This window comes from Lucilia sericata, unplaced genomic scaffold (genome assembly GCF_015586225.1).
Source record: "Lucilia sericata isolate MDLA Ls3-8-SP2 unplaced genomic scaffold, ASM1558622v1 Contig000081F_arrow, whole genome shotgun sequence".
In the NCBI taxonomy this organism is placed as follows: domain Eukaryota; kingdom Metazoa; phylum Arthropoda; class Insecta; order Diptera; family Calliphoridae; genus Lucilia; species Lucilia sericata.
Genome location: NW_023994114.1, coordinates 495,406 through 510,036, shown reverse-complemented (window position 1 = coordinate 510,036; position 14,631 = coordinate 495,406). Strand labels below are relative to the sequence as shown.

At 28.9% G+C, this 14,631-nt stretch overlaps 1 protein-coding gene across 2 annotated transcripts in view; it reads right to left on the bottom strand.

Annotated features, from left to right (window-relative positions):
- Positions 1 to 14,631, bottom strand: part of LOC119599549 (tyramine/octopamine receptor) — a 229,589-nt gene that overhangs the window by 192,952 nt on the left and 22,006 nt on the right. For both annotated transcript variants that reach the window (XM_037949345.1, XM_037949344.1), the window contains exon 2: positions 4,826 to 5,016. The gene's annotated coding sequence lies outside the window, so the exon portion shown is untranslated. The remainder of the gene's footprint in view (positions 1 to 4,825; positions 5,017 to 14,631) is intronic.

The window sequence follows — 14,631 nt, the reverse complement described above, 5'->3', positions numbered from 1 at the left end:
TTCCGTCACAATGAAGCTATCTTTAGAAAATTTTACAAATTAATTAATTAAATATTTACAAATTATGTCAATAGAATTCTTTCGGAGAAAAAATTTTATGGATCGGTCCATAATTGGACATTGCTCCCATACAAGGTCCCCTCCCGAAAATCACTTAAACGCGCATAACTCATTACTAAATTAAGATATCCATATAAAATTTTGTATAAGTATTGCCTATATGTATAGGAATATTACTGTGAAAGTTTTTTTGCGATCGGTCCAAAATTGGTCATAGCTCCCATACAAGGTCCCCTCCCGAAAATCACTTAAACGCGCATAACTCATTACTAAATTAAGATATCCATATAAAATTTTGTATAAGTATTGCCTATATGTATAGAAATATTACTGTGAAAGTTTTTTCCGATCGGTCTAAAAGTGGTCATAGCTCCCATACAAGGTCCCCTCCCGAAATTCACTTAAACGCGCATAACTCATTACTAAATTAAGATATCCATATAAAATTTGGTACAAGTATTACTCATATCTATAGAAATATTACTGTGAAAGTTTTTTCCGATCGGTCCAAAATTGGTCATAGCTCCCATACAAGGTCCCCTCCCGGAAATCACTTAAAAGCGCATAACACATTACTTAATTAAGGTATCCATATAAAATTTGGTACAAGTATTGCTTATATGCACAGAAATATTACTGAGAAATTTTTTTCCGATCGGCCCATAACTGGTCATAGCTCCTATACAAGGTCCCCTCCCGAAAATCACTTAAACGCACATAACTCATTACTAAATTAAGATATCCATATAACATTTGGTACAAGTATTGCTCATATACACAAAAATATTACTGTGAAATTTATTTCCGATCGGTCCATAATTGGTCATAGCTCCCATACAAGGTCCCCTCCCGAAAATCACTTAAACGCACATAACTCATTACTAAATTAAGATATCCATGTAAAGTTTGGCAGAAGTATTGCTCATATACAGAGAAATATTACTGTGAAATTGTTTTCCTATCGGTCCATAATTCATCATAGCTGCTATACAATGTTTGTCTTTATATACATAATTGGTCATAGCTCCCATACAAGGTCCTTTTAAGAAAATCTCTTAAACGCACATTACTCATTACCAAATAAAGCTATTGATACAAAATTTGGCACAAATAATAGTTTTGTATACAAAAATCATATTTCAAGATTTTTTTACGATAGGTTCATAACATGGGTGCGGTCGGTCTCATACAAGATTCCCCTCAGAAAATCACTAAAACACACATTACTTATTACTAAATTACGATATAGATACAAAATTTGACAGAAATATAGCTTTTATGTACAGAAATTTAGCTTAAAGAATTTTTTACGATCGGTCTATATTTGGTCATATTTCACATGCATACATGCAAATACTAAATATCGCTAAAGCATATCTTAGGGCGCTATAAAAATATAAAAGACAATGGCGTTTGTAATGTACAATAAATCTTGGAATTGTAATAGATTTAAGCTGTATAAATCTTTGGATTTTTCTATTTAAGACATGAGAGAACTTATTTCTACAAATATTTGATCAATTAGAAAAGTATTAATATAAAAGTAGCTGGTGGAGGGTATTTAAGTTTCGGCTCAGCCGAATACAGCACTCTAACTTGTTTTATATACATATTTATTAGGGTTGACACCTGAAGAAAATTCATTAGATTATTCGATGATTTATATGCAAAAAAAGAAATTCAAGTCGAATATTACTCCAATAGATTTATTAATTAATAAAATATGTGCGTTAAAGTGATTTTCTAAAGTGGACTTTAAATAGGAGCTATGACCAATTACGGGCCTCTCCAGAAAAATTTCGTAGAGTGATTCATATGTATGTACACAAAACATTTTTGTGTCAAATTTTATCAAGATAGCTTTATTAGACAAGGAAATATGTGAGTTTAATTGATTTTCGGAAGAGGGCCTTATATGGGAGCTATAACTAATAATAGCCCGATCCGGGAAAAAATTGGTAGAATGATTTATATATACACAAAACATATTCATGTTGAGTTTTATACCGATAGCTTTATTTATCAGTTAAACTTATGCGTTTAAGTGATTTTCGAAAGTGGAAGCTATGACCAATTATGGTCCTATCCGAAATAAAATTCGTAGAGTAATTCATATATAGACGCAACATATTTGTGTCGAATTTTATAAAGATACCTTTATTTGACTATGTAATATGTGCTTTTAAGTGATTTTCGGAAGTGGGCCTTATATGGGAGCTACGACTAATAATGGACCGATCCGAATTTATACTACGTTGGTAGTATGATTTCTATTCATATTATATTTAATAGAATGATTTGTATATACACAAAACATATTCAGCACGAATTTTATCACAAAAGCTTTATTTATCAATGAAATGTGTGCGTTTAGGTGAATTTTGGAGGTGGACCTTGTATGGGAGCTATAACCAATTGTGGACCGACCAAAATTATACTACGTTGGTAGTATGATTTCTATTCATATTATATTTGTACGTACAAAATTTTGTGTTGATACCGATATATTTGAGGGAGTTATTAACGATAAACTAATTTCCGGGAATATACACCTTTGTATGGGGGCTACGGGATCAAATGTTATGAGTTTGAACATACTTGATCCATGGCACAAAAAAATAATGTGTGGCAAAATTCATCGAAATATCTTTGGTAGTTTCTGAGAAAACTACTTAAAAATTGGGAAAGAAACGTTATTTTTTCGAGGTAGTCCAAACTGTACCAGATAATAAAGAATGTTTTGGGTGAGTTTCAAGAATTTCTATTGCTTCGTTTTAACGTGAGCGTGTTTTACACAGACAGACGGACATATCTAAATCGACTCAGAATTTCATAAGGATCAATAATATATATACTTTTTTTGGGTGCCAGATGAATATCTCTTAGTGTTACACACGGAATGACCACTGATGGTGGTGGAGAGTATAAACATATTTGAAATGTAGTAATAATTCCTGTTGAAAGACCTACAAGAACACAAATGTCCAAAAATTCATATAATTTACTTTTTTAACGTTTTGCGGATTTTTGCGGTTTCTGATTTTTTCGAGTATTTAATGACAGATTTCAATAAGGTTTAAATGCAAAAAATTAATAATTTTTATTTTATTTTTATTAAATTGCTAAAAACGCATAAATTCTGATCCTGAAGATAACGTTTTTTTGACTTCATATGTTCCAATTTTTGTTCTTTGTGATAAGAGCAACTACATTCCCTCAGAGAGTAAATCAAAATTCCGAACGGTTTGCAAGATATGAGCCTGAGAAAATGATCACGTTATTCAAAAATGACACCGAGGCCCCAAATCTTTGGGGGCCTAAAGTTAAAAAAGTGCATGACTTCGGGCAAAACTGGAAGACACGGGTCTTATTACTTTTGGTCTTTTATCATATAGTGGAGTCCGTATATTCATCATTGACTTAAAAAATTACACACAGTGTTATTTAATACAGAATTTGAAAATATTTAAAACTTTAAGGTTGGTGTTGCACCAATATTTTTGGGCGTTGCAAACATCAGCATAAAAAATACATTTTATGTCCTTATTGCTACTGTTGAAGTTGTGATCAACTTAAGTCTTTTAGAAGTATTTACATACATACTTCGGTTTTATGCCCTCCACCACCATCAGTGGTGATAGAGGGTATATATAAGATTGTCATTCCGTGTGTAACATCTAGAAATATTCATCAGCGACCCAACAATGTTTATATATTCTATCATCAAACTCTGAGTCGATTTAGCTATGTCCGTCTGTCTCTCTGTCTGTCTAAAACATGATCCCTTCAAAAAAGGCAAAAGAAATCATACAAATTTTCGGAAAATATTCATTATTATCCTAAGCAGTTTGGCTTACAAAATTTGTAATATGTTAGGATATCGGAGTAAAAGGAATATGATTTGCATATATACAAACATTTGTAATGGACCTGTTTAAGGAAATTACTAAATGATCTCTAAATGATATTAATTTATTAAATATGTATCTGTGTGTATATAAAAAGTAGCTTACAGTTGTAGGGTATTTAAGATTTATCATAAACAAATATAGCGCTCTGGCTTTTTTTGGTTTTATTCTCCCAGATGTCATTAAATTGATGTATTTTTTTAAAACTAGCTATTTACTTAATTCATTTTTTCATTTTTAAATTTATATTTAAGAGCAAAAGTTATTTTATTACTTTTCCTTCATCTAAGAGAAAGTTTGTTATTTTGATATGAATAGAAATAATTTTGCTTTGCTTTTTCTTTTAGTTTTAGAATTTATTTTTATTTTATTTACATTTTTATGCAATAGTCATTGGTTATGTCGGTTATTTTTATTTATTTACATTATAGTTTTGTACATTTTGAATTAAATTTTTCATTTGAGCGCAAAATGAAACTGAAAACTGAACTTTCTTCTGTGCTATTGCACACATTTAGAAAAAATTATCGCGCATAAAGTGTAAAGTGTATTACAATTCAGGACCACAGATATCTCCATTGGAACGTGCAAAAACAAATGAAATTTAAACATTTTGAATGTTTCAACACTTCAAACTATGTATGTATAAGTGTGCATGAACACAGATTCATTCCTTCGCACACTAAGGAGAAAAAAGATACACCAACTATTAACTGTTATACTTTAGGGAAACGTGTTAAAGTATCTATGTGAAAGACCTCAAAGGATATTACCACATACATTCACAAGCATCAATTCGTAAAAACACTTACATAAATACATACATATATTTACATATATATTTATATCCAACTTACCACAAACTGCTAAAGCAAAATACATTCGTTCATTCATTCATAGCACCACGTAACTTTTGACATCTACAAGATACACTCACTGAATGAAATGCCAGTATTTGAATTTATTTTCTAGTCTTCAACTAACTAATGCAGAAATTAGTAGTTTTCTTCTTCTTGCTTTTAATTTTTTAGTAAGAGCTGAATTAATGCTGAAAAGAAAATTAAAATATCTAAGTGCAAATACAAAAGAGATTTTATATGTACCAAAGAATGTAATTTCCTGCAAAAGATGTTGTTGTTTTAAGTAAGAAATTGCCTAAATGCTTTCTGCTTTATATACCCGCCAAAATGTCTTTTCATCCCGTGCAGCAAACAAGTAATATCATTTTATTATAATTAAGTGCCATTTAAAATGAAGTGACTCTAGAATTTAGTTATATTTTACAACATCTAACTCACGGTTTACGTAGAAAATCAATTGTATTAACTCAAATATTATACAAAAGAAGAAAATATTGAATTAAATTCCTAATTTAATTTAATTGTTTTTAAAACTAACTGCTGCAACCGATTCTGTTACTTCAACATTTTCCACCTTTCAAGATTCATGCATATATTAAGTGATTGTTTTAGTGCAATATTGGATCAACTGTTTTCCTATATTATGATTCTAATCTATGTTATGTAATACATTACACCAGAGCGAGTGAGGCATAAAACTGTCGCAAATCAAATGAAAGTTATTGGGCTGACCGCCTCCAAAAAATAATCACGAAAACTCGTGAGTTGTTCTTCATCTCAGACCTGAATTACTACTCTATTTCCACGGATTAACAAAATTTTTATAGAATTGTCCATAAAAAAGGCTACAGTGTATTTTATGTTGAAATGCAACTCATTGAAAATTAGCCAACGGCTTTTTCTTTTTATTACTCTAAAAGTTTGTTCACAATTTCTTGAATTACTAAGAAATAAATGTATTTTAATTTAGTTTTTCTCTATTTTTTTCTTTTTTTTTTCAGTGCCATTGTCCTTAATGCCATTCAAACGCAAGAAAAATCACACTTTTTAATTTTAAATTAATTTATGTTTTATAGTGTAAGTTTTTGTTTTAAGTCCAACAGCAATGTGTTTTAGCTTAAGATTTTGTTAGCTAGTAAGATTAGTAATAGATTTTAAAAGTTAAAATCATGTTTATACATGTTTTTGATTCTCTTATAATACTGTGTGTAATTTTTTAAGTCATGGATGAATAACCATATACAGACACCGCTATATGATAAAATACCAAAAATAAGAAGACCCGTGTCTTCCAGTTTTGCCCAAAGTCATGCACTTTTTTAGTTATAGGCCCTCAAAGATTTGGGGCCTCGGTGTCATTTTTGAAAAAAGTGATCATTTTCTCAGGCTCATATCTTACAAACCGTTCGGAATTTGGATTCACTCTCTGAGGGAATGTTGTTGCTCTTATCACAATGAACAGAAATTGTAAACATATAAAGTTAAAAAAACGTTATCTTCATGATCAGAATCGCAAAAAGTAATGTTTTAAGATGTTTTATAAGTAGCACTGTATAAGTATTATTTATATGTTAATTATGAATATAAGCAAAAGCAATACAATAATAATGAAACTTTTAACGCTAAAGCCATCTAACAGTCTGTAAATTCTTCAAAAATATATGATTTAGTGATTCCGTTTGTAACACAAAGAAACATTGGCCTTTTTTGGATTATATTCTAAGACGATCTAGCTCTTCGCATCCATCTATCTTTTAAATATATTATAGTTTGAGAACTCTAACTGGTATATTTTATCAGATATACTAATTTAATATTTTTTTACATGGGAGGTATCATGGCCTATAGAAAGTTCACCTATTTTATCCACAAATGTTCATATTAATGTCAAAGTTGTCCGTAAAATATTAACTAGCTGCAGCAGTTTCTGAGATATGCGGCTTGAAACTTTAAAATAAAAAGAAGCCTATAATTCCTTTCAGACATACATACAAAAAAACACATATTCATTTTATATATGTATATGTATGTATGGATACCCAGCAGTTCGACGGGACAGTCCCGAACTTACCACTTGAAATACCACTTATGGTGGCACTTAGCCACCCGACTGCCCAGGTGACCAACCATTTTAACATGGGCTTGTCCTACGAGGAAGTCAATCGTCACTCTACAGTCCACAATGAGACTGTCAAGAGGTAGTCAAAAGTAGTCAATGGATGGTAATCTACAAATGGTTTCTTGGGAGTCTGTCACATTACTAGCTCTTTTACTATTTACTTTACTAGCTATTGACGTGTCCTAGGGGAAAGTCAATTGTCCCCAAGTAGCTTGTCCAATGGACAGGTATTGCGGTAGGGTTAAATAACCGGTCCGTCGAAGTACAACTCTAAAAACTTATGGCAAATAAAAAAACACTTAACAAAATACTTTTATTTGTATATTAAATAGATATTGAAATAAATATTGTAAACATTGCTGCTCATTTGTATCTTCAGTAAAATCGGAATTTTAAACTTTGGAATTCATTAATACACATAAATGACTCTGAAAGAATAGAATTTGTTATATCAAGGAAAGATTAGTTTTTTTCCGCAATCTCTGCTAAAAATGTTTGTTTTAATTCACCTTTAATAAATTTACTTTTCCAAATTGTAAATATTTCTTATTTAAATTTCAATACTTTTACTATATTTTAATTTACTTAAAAACATTTCCTTATTTTAAAATTCAAAACGAGAACTGCCTTAAACAACTTCTTAAAGTCAACTAACATAAAAATCAAATAACTTAAAAAGTGATGAAATAGTATAACTGTTCATTGTCTTTGCACTCAGACAAAACTGATCATGTTTATCCTTTTTCTCTTCACCATCAATTCTTAAGTTTTTTCAACTGTCCCCTCTCATTTAATCGGGGGACAGTTTAGTGACGACTGACACTCTCTTGCTTACTTGGTGTACAGTAAAGTGGTAACTGTCTTCGCTCTCGATTACGAAGAGTACATGACCAAAAACATTCAAATAGGGTACAACCAGCTGGTTAGACTTTAGTGGAAAATAACAATTGTGTCTCCAATTGATTTGTAAAATATCTACATTCTGAAGTACAATGGAAAAAAACTATTTTTAAGTGTCCCCTCACTCGTTTACCTAGGGTACAGTAAAGTGACAACTGTCTTCACTCTCGTTTACGAAGAGTGCGTTGGTGACGAATAACCCAATATATAGAAATTAGGTTCAACCATATGGTTACACATTAGTGTAAATGACTGTCTTTTACGTATGCATTGACTCCTTGTCGAACTGCTGGGTATAGATTTCTATTGACAAAAATATATTAATATGTGTAGTTTTTTTTTGCAATAAACACATGTAAAGTCGTTACATTTCTAACATTACTAAACTTGGTGTTATTGCCAACATGTGCGGAAGTCTAAAATTCTGCAGATTTGTAAATATTTATGTATATATGAATGTTCCTCGAGCAGTATTTCCGGTACAATACATATTTAAATGTTCACATACATGCTACTTGCAAACTTCCTGTTACGATAAAATATGTAATATTTCATAAGATTAAAAATTGAGGTCATTTTTTCATTACATCTATAAACAAACTTGGCTTTACACAAATACACTCTAATCGACGAATAATATTATTATTTTTTTTTTTGTATCGAAGAAGATACGAAAATATATGCGAAATAATCCCTTAATACATAAATAATATATGTATGTACACTTAGGAACGAACCGAAATCTCTTTTCAAATTAAATAATGATCGGTCCCTCTTATAGAAAAGCATTTTATAGTTATAAAAATTGGACAACAATTATTTGTTCTTAAATATTAATATTTTTTTAAATTCGGTAGAGCTTAATTCACAATTGACTTTAAAAGCACTATTCCAAATATTACTCAAATGTTCATATTAATATAAGTGTGTTGAATAGCACAAACGTTAAACATGCAAAACATTTTAAATAAATAATTTATTTTATTAAACATTTTTATACGCGAGAAAAAAATTGAACCCCTAAGCTAAACGAACAGTATACGTATTCATAATTAAATTTAAATAAAACTGTCAGGAAATATTTATTTATAAATGAATTTTTAAAAATTTATTTAATATACTTAATTAAATAATATAATTAATTTTTGTCAAATTTCCATGTATTGTAGTATGAAAATGTGCATTTAAAAACTTATAAATATTTTATTGCAAATAAGGAAATTGTATATTGTATACATTTACTCCAAAGACATATTTATCTGTAAACTAATATTAATATTATAGATATTTCGTTAGCACAACAAAACAATGAGATTTCTTACAGTTTTCCCGCTGAATATATAAAAATATTACATATACAGACAAACACACATGTTTATGCATAATAAAATTTAGTATATCGACAGACTTACTAAACTAATAGTCAAAAAGGAAAATACTTAAAGGTGGTATCAAAGTAAATTAATAAAGTAGTATCACTTGAACAGCTGACTATTTTTTTTAAACTAGATAAATGAAGCAAATTGTCAAAGTTTGTTTTGAAAATTGTTAACATTGTTTACGTCGCCATTTTTAAATTGTGTTTTGCTATTTGTTAAAATTTGTGAAAAGTTGAAAAAGTGAATTAAAAATGGTTTTAAAGTAGTTTAAAAGTGTAATAAATTGTATAATATATAACAATATAATTAAATCGTTAATATCTTTAACTTAAAAGTAATATTTTTTATTTATGTTTTGTTCACATTGTTGTTCAAGGAAATTTTATTTTGACACAATCTTAAATTATTCCAAAAACAAAATACATGTTGTTGTTGTAGATGTTGTTGTACAACAAGAGATGTCGCTACTTTATTAATATACTTTGGGTGGTATCATTGGAGTTTCACTCCTTCGATATAACATAAACAAACAAAACTGGAGGAATATACATAGCACATACATACATACTTTTGTATATATATATGTCTATGCATGTCAATACAAAAAAGGTAATAATCCACATTTGGATTACCACTTACATACATATACAATACTCACACATGAAGCAAAAAAGGAACGAAAAAATCAATTTCTAGAGTAGCATGTTGCAAAAAATTATTTTTCTTAATCTATTAAATTTGTCAATTTTCTAAATAAAAAATTGAACTTTAGGAAATATCTATTAAGGGATGTTAGAAGGTTAATGGCACTATTTAAAATGTTAAAATAAATATATCGAAAATACATATGTACTTATAAAACAACATAATTTTGTACTAACTATTTCATAAGGACTTTATTATCTAGTTCAAATACGAATTAAGATTTCATAAATAAGAAACAAACTTAGTTTTATATCGAACTAGCTATACCCAGTGTGCTAAAAACAATAAAAATTAAATTTTTATATGGTATTTGCTTTTTATGAAAAAAACACTCCCAATTTCGCGCCAATTTAATACTCAAATGTTCACATAGCTTAAAAATTTCTAGAAATAGGAATTTTTATATCCTCCACCACCATCTATACCCAGAGTGCTAAAAACAATAAAAATTAAATTTTTATATGGTATTTGCTTTTTATGAAAAAAACACTCCCAATTTCGCGCCAATTTAATACTCAAATGTTCACATAGCTTAAAAATTTCTAGAAATAGGAATTTTTATATCCTCCACCACCATCAGTGGTGATAGAGGGTATATATAAGTTTGTCATTCCATTTGTAACACCGAGAAATACTCATCTGAGACCCAACAAAGTATATATACCCTTGGTCCTTATGAAATTCTCAGTCGATTTAGAAATTACCGTCTGTCTGTCTGTCTGTCTGTCTGTCTGTATAAAACACGCTCACGTTAAAACTAAGCAACGGAACTTTATGAAATGCATCCAAAATATTCATAAGCAGTTTGTATTGAAAATAAGAAAGATCGGTAAAATAGGTTCAGAGTTATGAGCAAAAATTTGAGACAACCTCGAAAAAAATTGTGCTTTTTCACATATTTATTTGTATTTTTTACAAAAACTACTGCAGATAAATTGATTACTTTTGTTAGAGATATAACCCTTGGTGCCAGGATCAACATTGTTAAAAATCGGAAAATTCGGTTAACAATTTCATATATCTCCCATACAAATGTACATATTCCCGGAAATTAAATTATTGTTAATAACTTCCGTAATAATGGCGATATTTTTACAAAATTTTACAAATTTAAGTTTTATGCCAATAGAATTCTTTCTTGCTAACCCAAGATCAAATAAAATGTGCACATTGAGTAAGTGTAACTGTTTAATTTTTTATGCTATTCAGCAACATCAGTGTTGATAAAAGTTATTCAACACACACAGAAAACAGATCGGTCGGAAATCAGTTACAATTACAAATAGTTATTAACTGCAATAGAATATTAATTGTTGTCATCGAAAATCTCTAAATTTACATAATTTTTCATAATAAGAACTGAAAAACCATAACTGTAATCGAAACAAGTTTCATACAACTCTTAATTTAGTTGATATAACCAATTTAAGCTTTTTAAACAATTATTTTATTATATTGTCAATCACGACCAAATTAAAACTTATAATTTTTCGCACTAGTCGGAAACATCAGTACTTACAATCAAAAATTCGTTTGGGTAAGCTAAAAATAGGTTATTAGTTATTGTGTACCCATATTTCTATAATCAGTATAGAAAAATTTATTGTCCTTGATACAATTAAGCTTAATTCGGTGCTTCCAACTTAAAAATTATAAATTTCTATTATCTTGATTATGTTAAAGCTTTATTCGGTATTCCCAACTGACTACATAAAATAAATGGTAAATTTTCATTGACGTTTTAAAAATATTTAGTACTGAAAAGAAAAATCAACAAACATATTTATAATTAAAATTTTCTTGTTTTATAAGTAAAACTAAAACAAATTTATTTACACCGACGTTTTTAAGATACAGAATGGTAAGTATATACATAAAGCTCATTTCCCTGAACCAAATTAGATTTAGATACAACAAGAATTTATTTCCAGAAAGTTTTATGCCGGACGGACATCAGAATTATATGGGGATGAATTTCGTTATCCTATGTAAGCCTGATTTTTAATTCGCTACAATTAATTCCAATATATGTACACATACGGAGGGGCAGGATCGTTTCAAATATCAATAAAAGCCAATTTATCTACGCAAGAGTTTTTGAGACATAGAATGGTAGGTATGTACATAAAGACCATTTCCCTCTACCAAATTAGAATTTGAAATAACAATACTTTATTTCCAGAAAATTTTATGCCGAACGGAATTATGTGTGGAAAAATTTTGTGATCCTTTTCAAGCCTGAATTCGGTGCAATTAATTCCAATATACACATACGGAGTGGGCAGGATCGATTCCAAAATGAATATATGTATATTCAAATTTTTATAAATAATAAATAAATAAATTAAATCATATAATATGTAATAATATATACACGTTTTTAATTGGTCCGTAATATTGATAGTTTAGGATTTGTAACCGAATTATTTTTTTAAATTGTTAGGTGTACCATATTATTACACTTCCTATAACCGAAAATTCGGTAATTAGAACCACTTTCTGTTCTAAAAATACAGTGTTAGCAATCGAAATATTCGTTAACTGCATTCGAATTACCTGATAGTGCTTAGAACCGACCAAATTCGATTGGAAACAAATTCGGTTATGACAACAAATCTGTTTTCTCTGTGCAGCAATGTTTTGTACAAACAGAAAATAACATGGCATTTTATATCAAAAATATTAGTTAAAGAAGGACAAAATAATGAAGTGGTGTAGTGGATGGGATGGAGAATTAACAAACTGAGCGTTGCCGGTTTGATTCCTGGTCGATTTAATCTTTTTTGTCATAGATAATTAAATTTAAAAAAAAATCATTTGTTAAATTTAGTACGCTCTGTAACAGTCTGTTAAGTGGTATAAATTTGTAAATTTATTCATAGAAATATGGGCTAAAATAAAAAAATATTTAAAAAATATGTTTTCTAATAAAGTGTGGGTCAAAAATGATCTTGAATTGTAAAAAAATTAAAAAAATATATAAAAATTTGTATTCAGATCTCAATATTTTACACATTTCCGTAAAAAATATAAAAGTGTGTATACTTTTTAAAAAGGACAAAGGAAACTCTTTTGAAAAATATTTAATCGGTTAAGAAAATTTTGAGATATATATCTTCCGATTTTTAGGGTATATTGAAGATTCTAAAAATGGTAAAATGATCTACTCATCTAGGTCTATAAAAAGCATTATGTCGCGTAACGAGTGTTTTTTAGTGTCACACAGTGTTATTCCTCCCTTTCTTTGTTAACTGGTGGTTTTTACATAAAAATACGATTTTAACTGCTAACGTGCGATGAAAAAATGCCCACATTGAGAAAACGTAACTGTTTAATTTTTTATGCAATTCAGCAGGATCAGTGTTGACAAAAGGTATTCAGCAAGTGTTGTTTTACACACAGAAAAGAATATAGATAGTATTTTGATATGATAAACATTAGTTAGTAAAAACCAAGTAAAGCAGTGGTGTTGTGGGTAGAACAGTGGCATGAAAGTGGAACATTAGGGATTCGAATCTTGATGAAGTCATTCTTTTTATTAAAAATATTTAAATTTTTTAAGAAACAAAATTAATTGTCGCAAATTTTGTTTAAGTACATTTGTAATTCCTCTTATTATAACCTCCACCACCATCACTGGAGCAGGTTTGTTATTCTGTGTGCAACTGAGAAATATTAATCTCAGACCCAACTAGGTATACCATATGAATATTGGGGGGTCCTTATAAAATTTTGAGTTGATTTAGCTACATATGTACGTTTGAATAAATTGTGTTTAAATTAAGAGAACCAAATTAATTTTTTAAAGTATTTTTTCCATATATGGGCCAAATTAAAAATTTCTTTTTTTTCATTATGGAAAATATTTGCTACCCAGAAAAATAAAACGAAATTCTTCCAAAAGAATAACATTTTTCTGTGAAAGTGATGTTAAATGACTTCCGAAGAAGCGACAATAATTATATTTTTTCAATGCTGAAGTTATATTTTTTGGTCTTACATTTTTATGAGTTAAAAAATATTATTTTTGGGCTTTTGTGTTAAATCTGTTTATTTCTTTTATTAATGTTAATATTATTTATGTAAAATTTGTAATATTCTATAATACCACAATTTCAATTCCAAATAACTTAAAAAATACTTCTTGAGAATGATTTCAAAAGTAGCCAACGTGGAATCAAATAAAAAGAACATCCTATCGGATTACAAGTTTTTACAAACAAAAAAATTATATAAAAAGTTTTGTAATACATCTTTATTTCCATTTTCACGCAGATACAAATAATGTTAACATTTATCATAGTTTAACATTTGTTAAATTTAGTACATTATGTCAACAGTCGGTTAAGTGTTAGTTCCGTTTTACATGGTATAGTTTAAGGCGTAATGAAAATGAATACATTTTTCTCACACATACAAATTATTTTAAATACAGAACATAGGTTAACATTTGTTAAATTTAGTGCGCTCTCTAACAGTCTGTTAAGTGGTAGTTTTGTTTTTAATCGTATATTGTAAGGCGTAATGAAAGTAAGTGTAAAATTGGAATCAATTAAAAAAATTCGATAATTTATGAAAGCAGTTTAAGGTGGAGGGTATTTAAGATTCGGCAAAGCATAATATAGCACTCTAACTTGTTTTTTTTTTCGTTTTTGTTGATGTACTCTATCACAACCTTACTTATCGAAAAAATTTCGTTA